Genomic DNA, 20,828 nt, shown 5'->3' on the forward strand with positions numbered 1-20,828 from the left:
TAATTATTATTTTTTCATGGAAGTTTCTCAGATATAAGGAAGTTGTTTTTAAATCCTGAGTATTTGGGGTTGCATTTTTAATTTATTCTAATCACTGAAAACAACATTGGCACTGAAACTTCAGTGGGAGGGTTGTTTGTTAACTATTATTTTCAGTCTACTTGGCGTAATATGAGAGACTATTAACATAACCAGTCTTGCAGGTGATGGTAAATTCAACAAGCATTACTTCTGCTTGTACAAGATGGCTTTGGTTATTACTAATCTTTCACATAGAAGCCCTAGCTGACAAAAATTCTTTACAGAACTGACCCAACCCTTTGTCAGGAGTTCAGAATGACTTTTTATCTAAAATAAAATGTCTGCCTCCTCTTTAACACAGCAACAAAAAGCAGGGCTTTCATTTCATCTCGCAGAAAACATTATGACACCACTGAATTACTGTACAGCAAGTTCTGTCTTACCAGTCTGTCTTAAGACTTAGGATGTGTCTGTGAAATCACAGGGTAATTTTGGTCTTCTGCTTCAGTTAAATGCCTTCCCTCAGCGATACGGCCAGGAGGAAGGTTGTTTGCCACTGTTCCTACGTGTTTACTGTCGGTGTTGAGGTAGCAGCCTGAATCACAGAGGCTAGTCTGAGAATGTAATTAATTCTGGCAAAAAGGATATGTATTTTTCAGACCAACCTGCACTTCTGATCTACCTACAGCTTCCTTTGTGGGGTTACTCACAGCTCTGACATAATATTGTCAACATATATGTGAGTGTTAAATTGCTTTTGAGGCTTTGAAGGGCTATATTCTTGTTGTTGCAACGATATATTACTTTTGTGCCTGTTGAAATGCAAAGCTGTGTAGTCTTCTACCTTTTACTGTCTCAATTATGCATTTCCAGGTCGTTTCCAAGCAGGTGTTTGCTGTGTAACAATATTGACTACTGAAGTGGCCTGTGAGCTTAGCAGCTTGTGAAAATAAGCAATAAAACACCAATTCATGAGAAAGCAGCATAATAATGCAAATACAAACCTACTGAGTGAAAGGTTCATGTGAGATAAGTTAGCCTTCTAATAGTCCAAACAGGAGTTACTCGTGTATCTGTAGGAAAGGAAGAAGAAAAAAGTCTCTTGTCCCTAAGGCTCCCAGCTTTGTGGGTTTGATGTTCTACAGCTGCTTAAGAACTCTCATCCTCTCTTCCACTTTGCTCTCCTCTAGCACCCTTACCAGTAGCCAGTGTTGTTCCATTAACAATAACTACCTTTTCCCTCAATGGCTGGGTGTGGTGGCTGTGTAGCTGTAGCTAAAGGAAATGAGTCCTTGGTTGAGTTACTGGTGTGTGGGCAAGAGATGTGAGAGCATCGCTTCATGCAGTTAGAAATACTCAGCTTGTTTAATAGTGGGAGTGCTGCTCTTCTCATGGAAACGTACCTTTCAGTGTTGCACTCTGAACAGCTCTTATCGCCGCCTTACTGAACTTTCCCTGGTCTAAACAAAGCTGTGCTGCTATCACTTGGTTCACTTTTTTCTTTGCAAATTTTTATTTTTAGTTCCCCTGAAATCAACCTTCTACCCTTCTTTCAATGCAGATGGGTTTGTGGAGCTTGAAATAAACCGTTGTGACAAATACAGTTCCTCCTGAGCTGAACTTGCAGCTCAGAGCAGAGCACGGGGCATACCCGATGAGCAGCAATGCAGTACGTCACCTCCGCGTGTCCCTCAGTCATTTTGCTTCCATTTAGAAACACAGAAATGGGAAGCCATGAAAATAGCTGCATATGTCCCTTTCTTTCCACGTGTGCCTGCAACTAAAACACTGCAGATGAGTGAGTAGTAAAAAGGAATGTCTGTTCTTTCCAATGCAAGTAACATTTTGATGGCGAAGAAATTAATAGAGTAGTGAGCTTTCTCATGAATGCTCTAAGTGACTTCAGTAGTCCTTCCAAGTTCTTCATTTGCCTGGTTTTGTTTCTTTTTGCAACTTGCACGTGTTACCTACATGCTGCTTGCACTTTGTCTTTGGTGAGGGAGATGAGAGCACGGAAATCCCATTTTTCATGCTCCCCAGCTGCACAGGCAGTATTATAGGTCCACCTGTGCTGGCAGGGTTTTCCTGTTTCAGAAGATTAATTTTGTTGAGTAACTCCAAGTTCCTCTAAAAGAAACAATTTTTCTTTCCTGTATAGCAAGAGAGATTGCAATCTTCTGAGGGTATAAACTTGTTTATGGTTAACAGTAAAGCATTCAAAGGTACCTGTCTGCTTGAGATTCAGTTCCTTTGCATGGATGCTAATCCAAGCGGCTGCTGTGACTTCTGTTACCCCTTTTAGAGGCTTTTGTCCTTGTAACCAGTGCTCCATCCAGTGACAAATTTGTTATTTCTTTCCAAGTCACAAAACCTGCTTTCTGCTTCACTGAACAGCTGCTCTGGGTGACTTCAAAACTTACATTCTGCAAGTGAGCAAATGTGGTTTCTAACACAGCTGCCCAGTGTTGATGGCCCAGAGCACTCATGCAGCTTTTACTCATTTTCTCCCCAGCCCCATTCAGTCCATTGAACTTCTCCCTCACACATTTAGTTTACTTGGTCTAGTTCCAAACACCAAAGGAAATGGCCTTCTTCCTTCTGAATTTTGCTTCTGACAAATCTTTTCACTTGTGTCCTGCATTAAACTAACATTTATTACCTTGCTGTAGAGGACATTTGAACATGGCTTGCTCAGGGAGCTATTGCCTGCACTCATGCTCTTTTCTGGGGCTCCTTTTGGGTTACTTGCCTCTTCTGCACGGTTCTTCCAGGTTGAATGTTGGTGTTTGGGCCCACCTGTGCCCAAAAGCTGGACCAGAGAGCCTGACTGTGGCTGTGCTGGGGCGGTGGGGCCTACAGTAAGAGTTGAAGCTTTTGGCCTCCAGACAGGCAGACACCTGCAACTGAAGCAGGGTGGGCGTTGTGTATGATGAACCTGTTCTCTGAAGCACATCACTGTGATCCATGAACTAGAAAGGAGCCTTCCCATGTGGTGAGAGCCCAGGCTCCGCAGCCAGGCTCGGTCTCTTAGGCTGTGGTTTACCCTGCTGCAATAACACATGGCATGCTTGGGTAGTCATATTTTCATCATCTCTAAGATACAGGCAAGAATAGGTGCCACAAGTGAATGTGCTGCTACTTCCTTTGTTCTGGGGCAGCTTGTTACTTATGGGGGTGCAAGAAAGGGAATGCCTCTTCCAGCCTTCCTAGCTGAAAATAGCCAGGGTCCCCAGATACCAGAACCTGGCACATTGCATCTCTGAATCCAGTGTGTGGTGGTAAATGAATGTGGAGCCTAGAAGCCTTGGGATGGGGAGAGTACAGAGAGGTAAGAGACAAAAAGGAAGGAAAAAAATAAGAAGAAAAAGATACCATATGTCACCTAAAAATGAATAGGATTAAAAGGACACGATGTGTCATCTAAAATGAATGGGAGAAGGGAGTTTGTGAGGCACAATGAGATTTTTAAACTTGTTTCTAGTTTAAGCACATGATATAAAGATATGTGTTCATATATCTCTCATATAACTTGTTTTGATGGCTAGTAAGGTTTTCCATGAATAAAAGTCTTTGTTCCTTTCTCTGATCTGTCATACTTCATCTTCTAAAATAGCAAGGGTTTAGCAGCAACAATAAGAAGACGTTTGACCTGGTCTCCTGATTGCACCCCAGTACCCAGAACCAACGCATCAAATGGTGATTAATAAAAGCTGCAAGACACGAGCAACTTGCTCAGCTTGTGCCAAGGCCACAGGAGGTGTCAGGGCAGCAGGATGAGATGGTGTCTCTTTGCATTTATAGCAGACTACATCAAGCCCAGACAGAGCATTATTGCTTTGAGTCTACCTTCTGATCACAAAAGAAAATCATTCCTAACAATGATTTGGGCAATACTGCTAAGGCGATTTGATCTTTGTCAGCTTATTTCACTACGACTAGGTGGAATTTTGGACACAAACCAGACTTTCGTGTGTTTTTTTCCACCACGTACTTTGTCTCCTGCAGTGTCAAGGGGTTTGACTAAAGGGTGTCAACTCAACTAGAGAGTATTTTTGATCAGATGTAACAGAAGTTGTTTGATACCAGCTTTTAAAAGTAACACTGACCAAAACTGGGAAAATAGCTTGACAATTGAGAGGCTTCTGCCAAATACTTTAGAAAAGGTCACACTCAGCCAGCCGCTTTGGATTAACGCTATGGAAAGAAATAGAGTTAAGCTGGTTCTTTAGTAGAAGTCCCCTTAATATCATTGCAGTGTGCATCAGATAGGAAAAACTGAAAGGAAAAGGGCAAATTTGAAACTCTGGAAAAGCACAGTCAGCTAGATGGAAAGGATATAAGCAGATGGGATGAATTGGAGTGGGCGAAATATACAGAACCTGGCATGTGCTGAGCACGTATTGGTTTGGAAAGATGGCTCAGCTCTGCAGGATTGCTCACATCTGGAAGGTTATGTGTGTGAGGGTGTGGAATTGATCAATACAGACCCAGAGTGGGAAACAGATTGTTTTTCCTGCGCATTGTAAAGGCAGATTGATAAGTAGGGTTCCTAGTGTCTCCGTATCTGTCAAAGAACATGAAGTAAGCAACAGCAGTAATGCAGAACTGGCAATAAATGTGTTATGCAAGCACTCATTCCTAGTGCCTGACTTCAGTAGCCATAATTCTAATGCATTTGTTTGCTATCAGTTGTTAAGTGCAAAGCACTTTGCTAACATCCAAATTACTTGTTTGCTACTGAATGAACCAGTCGTGAATCAACTGCAGCAGCATTTGGTTCCATCAGTACAACGTCCAGGTGGAAGAGAACTTGCTTTTAGTCTAAGCAGTGAGAGAAAAGCCCTGACAGCACTGAGCTTTCTGCTGGTGATGTCACAGGTGCAGCCACGTGCAGAGATACCTGCAGGAACTGCCTGGATGCATTTGCGTGGAGGTTATGCTGGGAGTTGTCTCACTGGGGCTGCGATGTGCTCAGTCTGCCCAGAAGGACCTGTTTCCAAATGTTTTGTTTCAGGCCAGGTGTGAGGAGTGGGGCGTCAGCTTGTCCTTTTAAACTGTGCTCCAGATACGTGCTTTTCGTGTATTTTAGCAGGGTATGGAAAAGCTGTATCACACTATTGCAGTATTCTGCATGCTTCCAGTGCTGGGAGGGGCAAGCCCCTGGAGCAGTTATCGCTGGCTGTAAGGAGAAACAAAGCATTGTTTGTTGAGTCTCCTCTGTTATTATTCTAAGTCAGTGTTTACGCAGTGGAACAGCCCCACTTCTTTATTAGATACTAATTAGAGTCTCTTCATTTTTTTCATTTTCTTTTGAGGGAGGTTATCACCTGATCTGTAACAACTGGAAATAATCAGTTTTTTAATAGAGTTCATATGGCCAACCTGCCGCAGAGCTGCATGCCAATTCCCTGAGCTGTCCTCGTGGGAGAAGCAGAGAAAACAACAAAAGAAAACCAAGCTCAGCTTTGCAAGAAAAGTGTGTGGTAAACGCCAATTTAGCTGAACATCAGCAATTCCTAGATGTGTGTAAGATGATTAAGCCATGGAGTGTAATGGTGTGTTCTTTTAACAGCTGCAACACAGCCTCATTTAAAAAAAAAAACGTGTATTTCTTTTTCAGTTCTCACATCCCAGTGAAAAATGGTAGTTTGAGATACTCGATTAGAGGAGATAGGAGTACAAGTCTCTCTAATACTTTACTGAGGTATTTTTCTCAAAGCAGTATTTTGCATTACAGTCAAGATTTATGGGTTAAGTATACGCTTTTGAAGTTAAATTATTAGAGGAAAGCACTACAGTTAAAAAGTTTTAAGAGGCTTTGAGCATGTGTTTTATGTAAAAATTGCTATAGAATCGACTTTGTTACATCTACATCACAAACTTTTTTATTGCAATGTGGAGTATATTTATTTTTTTGTATTGTAGATGTTGTAGACACTGGATCCTTTCATTTTTATGGTGTGGGGAGCAAAGATGGCATTTCTAAGATGTGCGTTAGCTGATAGCTGACACTTATTGCCATCATGAAACACCCCTCCAGTCCACACTGTTATTGATTTGCTTTAATTGGAAGTCATCCTTATCAAAAGAACCAGTAAATATAGTTAATGGTGAGGAAAGGATGCGTTTGAAGCTTCAGCTTAAATCATTCTGTGTTTATACAAATGTAGGGTGCCATCAGAAACTCTGCTGGATTTGCATGCAGTGGTTAAGGCAGCCTGCTCTCTTCCAAGGGCAGTGCATCACTGCTCCTGCCGGTTGATGGGATTGCTGCAGCTGGAACCCTCTGATGAAGCCCTCAGCTCGAGGCTGAGGCAGCATGCAGCAGTAAGGGGACAGATGTATGGGCAGGCTGGTCTCTGTGCATTTCTGTACGTCAGATGGGCTGTCATTACACTCAGTCTTGGCATCCTATAGTCTTTGTGCTGTGCCCGATGAGCAGCCTGCTCCTGGTGGGATGGGTGCACTGCCCTGTGCTGTGGTCCTGCCAAGCACTGCTGTGCAGCACGAGGTGGGGGTGGCTGTTAGGCTGGCATCTCCTTCCTTGTGCTGACTGAGACAGGCTGCATTCCTGGTGGGTGGCTGCAGGGGAAAAGTGAGTGTGAATGTATTTCTTCTGCTGTCAGCGTGGCTCTCCCTACATGTAGAGCTCACTCGTGGATTTTGGTGCCCTCAGTACCTTGACTGAAAAATGCCTTTCAGTTAAATGTAATTTCTTGGAAAGTCTGGAAGCCACTGATCTTTCTGGGTGTCTGCTTAGCCCAGGCAGTCACGTTCTTTGAAGCCTAGAAGTCGGAAGTTCTATCATTCTTTCACCAAAGACGTTATTTCACAGTACAAAGAAGAATTATGAGTGCAGCGGGTTGCTGATTCTTAGGAAAGTGGCAATGGTGAGGCAGAGCTATTTCCAGACGTGTTTGCAGCTGCTCTGCTCTTTCCAGTGGTTCCTCTTCTGCGGAGGAGCTAAAAGCAGTGAGGAAGTAATGTGCAAAAAACCTTTCTTCAAAACATTTCTTAACGAGTGCGGCACATTCCTGTGATATCTGTGATAGCAATCATTAACTCGTGTTTCCAGCAACTCATGTTGCTGGGAAGAACTTTCTGAGCAGGACGGACTCCTGGTTGAGTTTGACTTTATGCCTGTGCTAATCAGCCTATACATAAAGATAGTCCATAGCAGGTACTGAGATGTGCACAACAGTTTTCATGCAGTTGCAATCTGATTTTGCTCGGATGGCCATAAATTTTGTTTCACTGTGCTTTTGTCTTCCTTGAGTCACTGCTATCAGTGTAGCAGTTGTGTGGAGATGGGAAGCCTGCTGAGAGCAGCTGGCCTTGGGGTCTGGAGCTGTGACATTCAGTGTGCAGGCTCATTGCAGAGCAGAGATTGGGCAAAAAGGGCTGCTGCTGTAAACATGGGGAAAGGCCAGGGCCTGGAGGAGGTTGTGTGCTGGTATTTCTGCTTTCCATGTGTTGCCCACGCAGGAGTATGCTTTGTGCAGTTTGTCTCTGGGATCAATTTTGTTGCAACTCCATAATGAAGGCTTGGGGAGCTCACTGTGCTTTAAGACAGTCTTCCAACAAGTTCAGTTGGAGCCGCATATCAGTAAACATCAAACCAAGTCATTAATATCCCATCTTTAGATGTTTCTGTGACTTGCTATACCACAAGATTGCATGTGTGCTGTTGTTCATGAAAGCCCATCAAAAACTCATTAAAAAGCAGTATGAGTTTGCTGTACTTTCAGGTTAGAAGAACAGCTGAGCTTTTTCCTTTTGAAGCAGCTTTGTGTGTAATGAAACGTTTTGCAGATCAGCAGAGACCCTTGGCTCCAGGTAACGTTCAGCACTGCTGGTGCTGTGACCTCGGCTGGGCCGTGAGGTTGACTGCCAGTGAAATGATTCATTAATGCAGGGGAGAACGAGCCAGCTCACCTGCAACCGCTCTCAGCCCTGTGCAGCTAAGAGACATCAAAATAAATAATTTATACCTAAAAAATGTTATAGGAAAGACATGATTTTTAACAGAGCTGTTGGGTATGAAGGTGAAGTTTTTGCTCAAGCACTTTTCAGAGTGGAATTTAGTGTTGTTTACTGGGAGTTCCTCAGACACTTGACCCTAGGGCAGTCTCTCCTACAGAAAGCCCTTTGGGAAAGCACAAATTCCAATGGAAAATCCCAGACATTTTGTTGGGCAGTTTTCTGTTGGGCATAGTGGTTTTCAGTCTCCTTGAGGTGATTCAAAAGCCTGTCTTCATCCAAGTGATGTCCTAGCTTCTGTATGTTTTTTGTTTGGAAGCACATCCCCTTTGGGTTAGTTTGTGCAGAACCACATTTGCCACTGTTGTGAAGTGTCAAAGATAGTAAGGGAGGAGGAATTACTGGTGTATGCTGTGCAAACAGCATGCATGCCTGAAGCAGTACTAAATTCCAAGGGGATTTCCTCCACCAGTCTGAAAAGGACTGTGGCTTCCCAACACTGTGCTCTCACTCCCTGGGAAAAACAATATGTGAAAATACATAGGCTTGAAATTGGGAGCATGGGAGGACAGATAATGAGCAGACAGTTTGTGATGAAGAGGCAGAGGTTCATGTAAAACATCTTCACCACTATGGGAAGAGCCTGGCATACCTGTGACTAGAACTTGTCCTTAACCCTATTACCAGAACTACAGTGTAGTGGGATGCCATGATGCTTCATTGCTTAGGCTGTGAGGCCACCAGAGATATCCTTTCCTGAGGAAGGCTTTATTTGATAAGGCTTTTAAAATCTATACTGGGAGATAGGAAGGAAGATGCTAGTAGTCAGTGATTGTTAAGAAATGCTCCATTAATATTAAACTTTAGGTGCAGAAGAACAGAGGACTTTCCACTATCATAGAGGGAAGCAATACCAGTTAAGCCAAGATCTGCAGCAGGAACACTTACTGGAAATGTTTACATGTTACTTAATGCCTTGACATGCATTATTCAGCTTGTGCAATGTCAGCCAGGGTGGAGCAGGGAGGAATGGCTTTGCAGAAGAATGTTTGCTCCCCGTGGAATATTTTCCCGAACATAACTACCTTTTTTTGGCAAAGAGATGCATTCCAGGAATAAAAATAAAAAGCTCTTCTAACACATTTTTATGAACTACTGGAATGTGCTCTCTTGCAAAGGTGACCTAACCTTATCCAGAAGGCTACAGCCCATCTCCAGGCAGTGATATCCCATCGGTATGGCCTCACTGTAGAGCTGGATTTAAAAAAAAAAAAAAAAAAAAAAAGCCTTTAGTGATCCCCTTCCAAGCAGAAGAGAGCTGTGCAATAAATGGTGGAGGTTCTTAAATGGATGTGGTTTTCTTCTTGGAAATGAAACTCCACCTTCCCAATCAGAGGCTTATACAGCAAGTGCCCTCCTGAGAAAGCCGCTTCAGCGCGTGCTTCCATCTCCTGATGTGCCCAAAGGACTTCCTGAACTGCAGCCAAATGGGCTGTGCTGACAAAGAGGCAAGGATGGTTCTCTGCTCATGTTAGCAATGTCACCGTGATACAGGAGAAGAGGGTAGGAAATAGATTGCAAAGCATGAAGTTAGGCCAACACCCCTCTGCTTGCCTCTGTGTTTACTTGGCATCCAAACAGAAGTTTCATGATTCACCTGCTGTCTGATTTGTTTCACAGACAAAGCTGTGATAAATAGAGAATTGGCATCATTTGCATAGTTATTTAATCCGACAGGGTGTGATTCATAGCAGCGAAGCTTTCAGACTTGTTGTGATAGATTGCCAGACAGAGTGGGTGAAAGAGGCGCGTACTTCGATTTGGTTCACCAGCACCTGGAAACAGGTTGTGTAAAGAGTTTTAACGCAGGCATGGAGTCTGGAAACACTGAGGCAGGCTTAATTTGTAAGTTTAAGAAGTTACAATAATATACTTATGCTGCAATGTTTTTTTTTTTTGATGGCATCTAGCCAGATTTAGTAACATTGGCTGCTCGGGACCAGATGCTTATGTAGCCCCAAGATACTGTCTGAAATGTCATTCCAAGAAATAACAGGAGTCTTCCTGATTCAGGCTGCCTGGACTGTCTGACCACCAAAGTTTGCATGGAGTGTTGCTGCAAACTGTGTGCTGGAACGGAGGAGTGTTCCCAGCACCTCTTTGGCATCGTCTGTGCGGCGCACGTTAATCCCGCAGTGCGGGCGCTGTTCTGAAATGCATCAGATGCGGTTGTTACTGAGGGCAGGGCTCATGGCTTGTGATCACGAGAAGCTGCATTAACAGAACTGTGAGATGAAAGTGTTTGTTTGTTCCAGCAGTGTTACATGTGCCCGGTTCTCACTGATTTCAGGATGTCTTCGTAAATCTTCGCACTGATCCTACTGTTGAAGAACAGTTTTATAACAAAAGAAACACTGATATGAATAGATGCTTGTGAATTAGTGTTAGAGAGCTTCATGGACATTTGAGGCATTGTTAATAAGAAATTCACCAAGACTGTTTGAATGCTTAGCTGGTAGTTATATGTATTTTGTTAGCACTTTTAATACCACTTACAAGTTTCTACTTTTAAAATGATAACATGTTCACAAGTGGGAAGAAGCACACATCTGAGATTTTAAGTAAAGGCTTAAAATAAGCCTATATGCTAGGAACAGATGTTTTTAGAGGAATGATGTTGGATGTAATACTTGTCATACAGCTGTACTAGCTTTCTAATAGTGTGTAATCATCAGTGGTATAGAAGTGGTCCTGTTTTTCTGTGGGTTACCAAACTGTTAATGCAGTACCTGTGCTCTCTGGGAGCAGTAATATAACACGTTTGTGTTCATTTCTTTCTTTGATTTATGCATGGCACATAACTCATGGGAGATAAAGGAAGATTTGTTTCTGAGCAAGTTTTTCATGATTTGTAAATGGCATATGACCAAATTCAGAAGTGATGTTCATTCTGTGCTGCAGGTCAGTAAATGGGTTTGACTCAAAGGGCAACCACGTTGGTGTCATGTCAGGGCTAAAGATTGTTCTCTCTTATGACAGTTATACGCAAAATGAAGTTTTGTTAACCCTGACTTACAGCACTGACGTAAGTGACTGGACAGTGAACTTCTCTAAGCAGGCTTGACAGAACAGCAGTTCAAAGACTTCTGCAAGGCTGAATTGAGAAATAAGTCTACCTTCGTACATTCCATAGCCATCCACACTCATTACAAAGTGTGATAGTCTCAGTAATACTCCTGATCACTATTACTCTATTTCTTTTCACAGTTGTAACATCTGTTCTGTTATCAGAACATCCTTAACAAAAAGGCCAGCCAGAAAATAAATAAGTGAAGGGAGGAGGCAGATAAGTTTCTTTAAACCATTTCTGTTGCAGTTCCCGTAATTAATTTCTTCCCTAGTTTTTGCCTTTGGCTGAGAACAGTAATATACCATTAACCCGAGGATGTGAAACATGCTGTGCAGTGCTTGGAAGGGTGTCAGAAGCTCCTCCTGTAAGGGTAAGGAGCTATTTTATTGCCTTTTCAGTTGTTGGACAGTCTAATCCCAGTAAGCATTTCAGCAACTTCTAAGGTAATTGTGAAACCTGATGGTTGATTTTTGTAATTAACATGTTGCAAAGATGAACGTAACCGGTCATATACATCAGGACAGGTGTGGCAGCTATTACACTTAAAGTGCTATCTAATGCATTAAAACCTGCTGGACTTTGAAGCCTATTTTTAGTAAGAGAATAAATAAGCTGTCTGTGCCCTACTTTTTGCCAAAATGTGTCACGGGATCTTTATATTTGATTAGAAAAGTCAGTAGAAATAACACAAGGGAACTCATTGTCTCATCTAAAAAGTTCTAGCAATTCAGTGCTCTTTTTCATGACAAAAAATTGCTAATATTGGGTATGAGTTCAGACCCACACAGTGGGCAGGTGAGAAGCAGCTGGGGGAGACTTGTCTGTGCGATGTGTGAGGTTATGTGGAGACACAAGTCTGGGCTCTATTAGGCACTGTTTATTCAAGATGCTTTAATGAAAGATTGTGTTGTATGGGTGTGTTAGGAAATTGGTAAAGCTGAAAAAGTATGTAGAAATGTTTATATATAAAAGGAGAGCATAGCAGCAAAGTCAGACTGCTGTGTCAGGATGGTGTTGCTCTTTGTGAAGGCCTTGCTTACTCTGACCAAGTGCTTTCGGTCTTTGCTGTCTGTTACAACATGGACATCCACCTGCCTGATGAATAAGCTCTCTTGTGCAGTGTGTCCATACCCAGAAACCCATCTGTCATGAGCAGGAGCAGAAAATAAGCGACTACTCACAAATGTTGTAGTATGCAACCAGTGACTACGGCATGTTCAACCAGTTTCTGTACAGAAAAATCATAGGAAAAATATTGCTTTATTACAACAAGGTTAGCATAGAATTGGAATAAATTGATCAAAAATGCCACCATGTAAGAGTGTCTACCCCAAAACTTCTAATTGTGGCGTTTGTGATTTGAAGCAATATGGCAGTGTGTGCCTACTGCTGTGGATGTACAGGATGGGATACTGGGGTTTGGCTCCCAGCTCATACTGATGCACTCACAGCCTCAGTCAGACGGATTCTAGTCCCCTAGGTCATGGCCCAGACCCAGGGATCCCAAGAGAGATGGCAGTGCCCATGGGAGGGCGGGCTGTGCTGGTGGGCAGGCTGCGGGCAGCTCTGGGCGCTCAGGCTGCTCTCTGGTTGCAGCCACCCCTGTGTGACAGCTCAGTCAGTCTGCATCACAGGGGAAAAAGGGAAGGAGCTGAGCCCACTCAGTGACAGCAGGGCTCTGTCTCCCTTAAGGGTACATCAGCTGACTGCTTGTACTGCTGATGTGTTACAGCGGTCAGGAAAGGTCAGGAGGACAAGGAAGAGGCCTTCTATTTCTAGTGGCTTTGGGTCATTTAAGTTAGGTTTACAGATTTAAAATGAAGGGCCTCAAGCACTGCATTCAGTAAAGGCACAGAACAAGGAAGTGCAAGGATGAGTGTGCAGCTACCACTGCCGCTGGCTGTGTGGGGCCCTGTTCAGATAACAGCTTGCCTCTCGGGCTCCTGTATGCCTGCTGTAGGTTCTTGGAGAACTTTCCACTGAAGTTTATATGTGTTAAATAACTGTTTAGCAAAACACTGTTAAAAGCTGCTTGGTGTTACTGCAGGCTGTAGCTTCATCAGCCAAATTCAGCATCCGTTTTGTCTGACATCTGCATTTGCAGTCTGGTACCGAATGTCACTCAGTCCATTATTTGCTGTTGTCTCCCTCTCCACCAGAGTCAGTGTGAGAAACAAAGAGCAGCTTATTGTAGAAGCACACGTGGGTACAGTCCTGGTACACAGAACACCTTCTGAGGGAGTGTTCTGCTTCCAGAACTGAGCAAGGCAGAGTTCTTCACCACAGCCATTATCGTACAATCACAGAATCACAGAATGGCACGGGTTGGAAAGCAACATAAAGCCCTTCCACTTCCAACCCCCTGACACGACAGGGATACGATACCACCCACCTGGCCAGGCTGCCAGGGCCCTATCCAACCTGGCCTTGGACACCTCTCCAGATGGGCATCCACAGCTTCTCTGGGCAGCCTATGCCAAGACCTCACTGCCCTCACAGTGAAGAACTTCCTGCTAACTTCTGACCTAAATCTGTTCACCACAAGAAGTTCTGTGCATTAACTTATCAAGGCTGATAGGTTTGTGGATGTTGTGTTGTATCACAAAGGGGACATCAGCAAGTTGCCACCAGTACCAGCATTAAAGTTGTGGTAAATGATTTCTAAGTGTCTCCTGTCCAGTACTCAGCTGCATTTTGGATCACTGTCCTTTAGATTTACTAAGATGCTTTTTCTTTTTCTTTTTCTTTTTTTTTTCCCTTTCTCTCTCTCTCCAGAGAAGTTTTTTCTGCTTTAGGCCAAAAATCTTTTGCACATTTCCTCTCCTCTGCCTGGGTCTGCTGCTGCTACTGTAAGCTGTCTGCAGATGCACAGTGTGTGCACTGGTTCCTTTTTCTAAACATGGCTGTTACACAGGGCTAAAATAGTGTATACCAGAATGCTGAAAATGACACATTTTCAAGTGACCAAGAATGTGCCCTAGGTGTACAGCTGTTTTGCATGTAAAGACATGACTCAGATACAGCCTTTTTAGACAAAAACCTTTTGTTATACTGAGAACATATGTAACAATAGCCTGGGGGGGCAGAATAATAGAGCACTTGTTGTTTTGCAAAGGGGTGGGGGGGTGGAAGAGAATCTAAAAATAGGGAAATTGAAAATTTAAGTGATATTTAAAACTTCTGCTTCTTTCACTGCCATGTAGGGCACAAAAATGTTTACTTAAGGTGCTACAGGCGAATTCTTTATCCATATTGCATGCACTGCCCATAACAGCTGCCTGTCAGACATGAACACAAGCAGAGTGCTAGCTGATTGACTGTAATCTGAAATATGCTGGTAACTGCTGATTGAGATCGCTTCACTCCCACCACGAAGTTCTGAGGCATTAAAGCACAGAATGAAAAAGAAATGTGAAGTCTGAAGCACCAACCTACAGAAATCTCCCCGTGAGTGGATTTCCCTGAATTCTATTCATAGATGCAGCTGAAGGCGTATATAATATAAAACAGTGTCTAAGTGCTTGTAGCTTTATACACGATGGGCAATTCAAGGCGCCATTATTAAATTGAAAAAATGGTAGTGTAGAGAATACTATGAAATTTCTGGATTGTAGCCCTCTGCTACTTCTACTAAATCACTCTCATTTGCACTTTATAGTGTTATTCTACAAAGACTGTACCAGATCCTGTAATATTGCAAAATCTTGCATAAATAGCTTTAAAAAAAAAAAAAAAAGTCCCAATTTTTCCAAGAATAGTCAGACATGAAACCATTTGTCATCAGCAAAGCCAACCAGCGCGCCAAGGGCTGAGTATCCAGGCCAAGACTATTGGAATGCTTAGAGCCAAACCCACAAGTATTAGACTGGTTTGAAAAGGGATACATCTGGGGCTTCTTGCACTACTGGATTTCATTTGTGCCTTGTTTTTCGGAACTGTGTTTCAGTATCAAGGTAATCTTTACACAAAGCAGCTCACTGAGCTGAACTCCGCTCAGTTATATAGGATGTGATCCACAGGGATGAGATTGTCTCTGTATGCTCTTATCTGATGATGAAACAGTTACATTCACTTAAAATCTGCTGTTTGTTGTTTTTTTTTTTTCCAGGAAGAAAGAAAGTCAGACGGAGTCACTGCAGTACGAGGCAGCAGCATGATGCTCCAACACAGCACGGGTAGAGTCAGGCAGCTGTAAGAGAGCCGGGGAAGGGCATGAAGAGGAACCATTAACTGAGACAGACTGCAGACAGACGGCGAAGGCGCCAGCACCGGGTAGGAAATGCTCCTCAGTAACTTCTGCCTTCTGTTGAGGTTTGCCTAGATGTGGTATTGCACTCTCACCTTTCGTGCCACACAGCACCAAATTAACGTTCCCAAGTTAATGCGGAGGTGACTGCCTTCCCTTGGAATTCCGGTCCACCTGTTGTGGTCGGTCTGTTTGTTTGAAACAGGCAACGCAGCCTCTCCTGGCTGATTCCTGACCCAAGGTAATGAATTTTTAGCGCCCTCACAGTGGGTAAGTGGAGCCGATGAGGGATTAAATTCATCTCTCTGTTTTGAAAACTGGAGTAACTGGAAAATGAACTGCGTGGCTGCGGGCACGCGGCCGGGCGGCGTGGGAAGCAGCCGGAGCTGCCCGTTTCTGCCACGTTCCATTCTGATGCGGTTATCCCAGCAGCGCTGGGCCGGGCCGTGGGGCTGCATACGGACTCCATCGACGCGGGACCAGCTTTATCCCGCCGCCTTCCCACGGCCGCGTACGGAATGGTTCCGTAAGGAGGCGGCCGAGCCGAATTCGCAGAGCGGCTCGGCCCCAGCAGCGCGGCTCGACTCCGGCCCTCACGGGATCACGGGCCGGGCGGGACGCGCCTGCTGATTGGCCGCCGCCGGCGGGTCGATATTGAAAGCTGCGTCCCGGTTGGCGGCTCGCGCCGGGGGGCGGGGCGGGGCCCGAGGGCGAAGCCATCGCCTAGGTAACCCGGCGCCCGTGGAGGCGGCGTGAGGGAGAGGACGGAGCCGGCCCCGCTCGCGCCGGAGTCGCCGCGCTGGCCGGGACCGGGGCTGAGGCCGGGGCTGGGACCGGCCGCCGCTCGAGCAGGTGGGTGCCGGGAAGCGCCGGTCGGGGTTCGGAGCGGGGCCGGGCCGGCGCGGCGGCTTTCCCCCGGCCCTTTCGGTCCATCCCCGCCCCGCAGGAAGGGGCGCCTCCGGGCTGCGGCGCGTTGCGACACGGCCGTCGCTCAGCCGGGCGGGCGGCGCTGCCCTCGCTCCGGCGGTGGGACGGCGCGGCAGGAGCCGCAACGAGTGGCCCGGCAGCGTCCCGCCGCTCGGGGCGCCGGGCGGCGCGTGTTGCGCTGCGCTCCCTGAGAGCCGCGAGGAGGAGCGGGGCGGCGGGCCGGGCCGGAGCTCGAGCTGCCGTCGCGCAACTCACGGAGCGGGGCCGCGTGCGGCGAACCCGTCCGGCGCGTGGCGGTGCAGGAACCCTCCTGCCGGAGCCGGGACGGCCCCGCGAGAGGAAAGCTTCGGGGTTCGGCGGACTGCTTTCGTCCCCAGATGGGCTCACGGGTTCTGCTCCGCTGCAACTGCAAAGCGCGGCCAAAGCCAACGGCGCGCCGCGCTGCGCTCCTCAGGCGGCGGGGCGGGGCCAGAGCTGCGGTTCCAGAGCTACTGACCAGGTGAGAGCCGGCTTCGTGAGGCTCGTCTTGGCGTTAGGAAGAGCCGCTCGTGAAGAAATAATGTATTTCAGCAGTTGTGTCGAGGCGTTGGAGCAGTGCGTTAGAATGGAATCGGTGACCGGGCTGCCGGGAAGCGTTGGGTCCGGAAATGTCAGTGGTGAGCTGAGGGCAGGGGCCGGAGCGGCAGCGCTCAGAGCTCCTCTCTTGGCCTCGGTGTGTGTGCATATTGCAGATCTCAGAGCTATCGAGGGCACTGTCCTGTGGGTTGACTTGGGAACATGCTTAGCTGGGATTCCTGCTACAATTATAGACTTATTTCAAGTTATTAAAAAAGAATCACCACCGTGTATGGTCTTCAAATACTTTTGTTAGTGCCTATGTCAGTATCTGTTTTTCTGTAACAAAAATCACTTCCGTTAAGTCAAGTTTCACTTCCCTGGAATATCTGATGTCATAGGTTTGCTGGTTCCCCAATTGTCTGTGGAGCTTTGGCAGAACTCCAGATTCTGGTGTAGGAATGGCTCCTGAACAAAAAATAATAAAAATAATCTCTTTGACTTCTGCGATGTAGCAAACAGGGAATGCATCGTGCCTCTTCTCACTGCTTTAATGCCTTTCTCTTTCTAGGAAGCAGTGCTCACACTTAATGTGTGTGTAAAGTGTTGCACATTTTCTGTAATGCTGCCTGTGTCTGCAATATGCTCTGTTTGGCAAACGTGACTTTTTAAAAAGTCCCATCAAAATGCAAGCTGATGGAATGCTCCATGTGCTGGACAGGGACAGGAAAAACATGAGCTGCTTTTCTTTCAGCTGGCGGTGGAAGTACGTGCTGGTGCTTGGCTGCTCAGCCTGACAGCCGCCATGTGTTCCAGAGAGGGCTCAGGCAGCTAGCTGCGTTTCATGGGTCTGGGGATGCATGTGGAAACTGCCCTGGGCTCTGTGCCTCTTGTCATCAGGCAGCCTACCTGGACGTGGCCCCATGTTGGTGAGCTGTTGTCATTTGACATTCTGTTTTATGTGGAGTCTGTGTTGCTGTTTAGGCTTTAGGTGGGTTTTCTGGCCTGTTATGCTTGGTAGCAGCAGAGCACAAGTTACTCAGTTAACTTTTTCACAACTGGCAGTTTTTGTGAACGCAATGCAGGAGAGAGAGAACCTGAAGTAAATGCCGTTTGTACAGGTACATAGGAAAGCTTGTTTGTTAATGAGTGTTTGTGTTCATGTTGATGTGCCCAGAGCATTAATACCTGTAGTGTCAGAGTCTGCATCTTTGTTTGCCTCAAATGTGAGGACCTGGAATCCTGAGGGAAGAGAAATATCAGCGTTAGTGCACTGAGCTTTGTTTTGTGGCGGTGCTGATGGCCCTCACAGGGCTGCAGTGTGTTTTGCTGGGATAACTACGTCAGCTCTTGTGGCAAATACTGACTTACATTAGAAGCAGAGCAGATTTAAAAATTAATTTTAAGAATTCACAATAAAAACCTGTAGTTGCACAGTTCTACTTTGTGACACAAGGTCTGTGCCCGCAGTCCGGGCTAACAGTGTGGCGGGGCTGCCACCAGTCGCACTGTGCAGTTATGAGGCCGAGAATCTGTGTTTGTGCAGTGCCTGGGGTGTCTGCTGCTTTGTGTGCTGCACTGACCCAACTGCTCTACAGGCTGTTGATTTCACGTGAGTAAATCTTCATGTCTGAATATTCGGTGCAAGTACATTCAGGAATGAGCCTCCATTTACGTGCGTTACAGTTGCAGGGCGAGGCCCCTGTGAGTAAACAGGCTGTGTGTGTTGTGAGCAGAATAATCGGATTTACCTGGTGGCTTCAGAGATAATAGAAACAATAATGAAACTGACGATGTCAAAAAAGCTTCCTCTGACAAGGCGTGAGATAGGAGCAGTTGCACCACCTCCCATGGATTTGTTTGCTCTGTTTATTGGTTTGGCAGCTGTAGGTAGCCCAAGTTTCATTGCAGCGTGCTGCAGGATGTGGCCTCAGAGACTGCACACAGACAGGGCTGTCCTTGGTAAGGTGTCTGCTACCTCTGCTTTGTGGCTTTGGCTGAGGCAAAATGCCCCAAATGTTTTTCAGTTGCTTTGTTTATTGAAAAGTTTGGGGGCAGATGCGATAACTTTGTTGTTTGTTTTTAAGTTTGGAATTAATCAAAGTTACTATTTTGACTTTGAGACAGTCTACATATAAGGAAATACTTTATCTACTTTGAAAAGAGTGTCAAAATGAGTACTGTAATTACTGTCTTGATTCAAAACTTACAAGATATAAACTTCAGTACTTAGTTTCTTTCAGAACTATGAAAAGCATGCTTTTGATAAGCAGTGTTGTTTTTAATGTTCTCCATGAAACTGAACTACAAAAAGTTTTCTTCTACTTACATATATCTTGGTATGATTTGCAGTACTAACTCCTCTAATTTTTTACGTAAGTGTTGTGAATTCTGCATCAAGCCATCCTAAAAGAGATTCCATCACAGATAGCAGCATCCAGTTTTATGCTTGTGCAATTTAGTCTACGTGTTGCTGTAATGCTGAACCGTTCTACTTCTGAAGTTCAGTTGCTAAATGATCCCAGATTTTTTTACTTCTACACATTTATTTATTTTTTTATTGTTAACAGAAACTTCTGAGCAAGTGAGGTCTGGTGCCTTGGGGCAGGGGTGGAGTGAGACAGAAATAGGTGAAATGGATCTGCCTCTGAAAATGAGCACTTCCCAAGGGGCCTTGAAGAATGATGAATACTGCTCACAGAATAGCTGTATAAATACACTTGCCTGCAGAAACTGTGACTGAATGGTATGGATATGTCCTATAATGGAGAAAGAACTTGTGTTGTGGATTCCATTTTTGTGTCTGTATATGATGGCGTATTGCATGAGTTTACTTTAAGAGGTGGAGGTGAGAAGCCTGTGATTTCTGATTTCCTTTTATATGTCTTACAAGCAATAAGTGCATTTATGTTATTGTCTTTTGGAAGTGGAGTTTTGGGATACACCAAAGTTTTAGAGTGAATATTCTGAACTTCTTTTCCCAATGTTCTTCTGAGGCTTTTGTTCCCTTTCTTCTTGTGTCCAATGTAGGAAACAGAGGTTTTTGTCCACATCTTAAAAATTTTCATCAATTCCAAATTAATTATTGAGGAGTCCACTGGGACCTCAGCGTTTGCCTTTCTTTGGTTGTTGCTGTACTCCCCTTGCCCCCAGCCCGTGCACTGACTGGAGTTAAAGTGTGTGGGGATGCTGAGATGGGTTCAGTGATGCAGGTCTTGAGGCTGGATGAAGTGGTGGCATGTGCATGGGGGCTGAGCTGGGTGGTAGAGGTGGAGAAACACATTTATGGAAGATGTGAGAGCGTCTGCTTTTAGGGATGTTGTCAGTTATAGGAATTAATAAGAATATTAGCATCTCTTTGGTTTTATTATGCAGTATTGTTATGAAGCGTTTGTCATTTTTCAGTGCGTTTTGAAGGTCCTTCATTGGTCTGAGTATTCAGAGAGCATATGTAAACAGAAATGGTGTATTTCAGAAATAAACGTAGGAATTGGTTTTCTGCTTGTTTTTGTGCCCTTGTGGCCAAAAAGGCCAATGGCTTACTGGGGTGCATTAAAAAGAGCGTGGCCAGCAGGTCAAAGGAGGTGATCCTCCCCCTCTACTCTGCCCTGGTAAGACCTCATCTGGAGCACTGCGTCCAGTTCTGGGCTCCCCAGTACAAAAAAGACAGGGATCTCTTGGAAAGAGTCCAGCGGAGGGCCACAAAGATGGTGAAGGGCCTGGAGCATCTCTGCTATGAGGAAAGGCTGGGTGAACTGGGTCTGTTCAGCCTTGAGAAAAGGAGACTGAGAGGAGACCTGATCCAGGTCTATAAATATCTAAGGTGTGGGGGGCAGAATGGCGAGGCCGGACTCTTTTCAGTGGTGAGTGGAGACAGGACAAGGGGAAATGGCTGGAAACTGGAGCATAGGAAGTTCCTCACAAACATGCGCAAGAACTTCTTTACAGTGAGGTGACGGAGCACTGGAA

At 45.2% G+C, this 20,828-nt stretch overlaps 1 protein-coding gene across 8 annotated transcripts in view; it reads left to right on the forward strand.

Annotated features, from left to right (window-relative positions):
* The window catches only part of PIK3CB (phosphatidylinositol-4,5-bisphosphate 3-kinase catalytic subunit beta), a 91,557-nt gene that overhangs the window by 7,997 nt on the left and 62,732 nt on the right, over positions 1-20,828 (forward strand). For 5 of the 8 annotated variants that reach the window (XM_048955579.1, XM_048955574.1, XM_048955583.1 and 2 more), the window contains one exon: positions 15,240-15,403. The gene's annotated coding sequence lies outside the window, so the exon portion shown is untranslated. Of the gene's footprint in view, positions 1-14,253; positions 14,579-15,239; positions 15,404-16,110; positions 16,230-16,685; positions 16,804-20,828 lie in introns of those variants that run through there. The other 3 variants (XM_048955577.1, XM_048955580.1, XM_048955581.1) reach the window with 3 other exon arrangements.

The sequence above is a fragment of the Lagopus muta genome, chromosome 9 (genome assembly GCF_023343835.1).
Source record: "Lagopus muta isolate bLagMut1 chromosome 9, bLagMut1 primary, whole genome shotgun sequence".
NCBI classification, from domain to species: Eukaryota; Metazoa; Chordata; class Aves; order Galliformes; family Phasianidae; genus Lagopus; species Lagopus muta.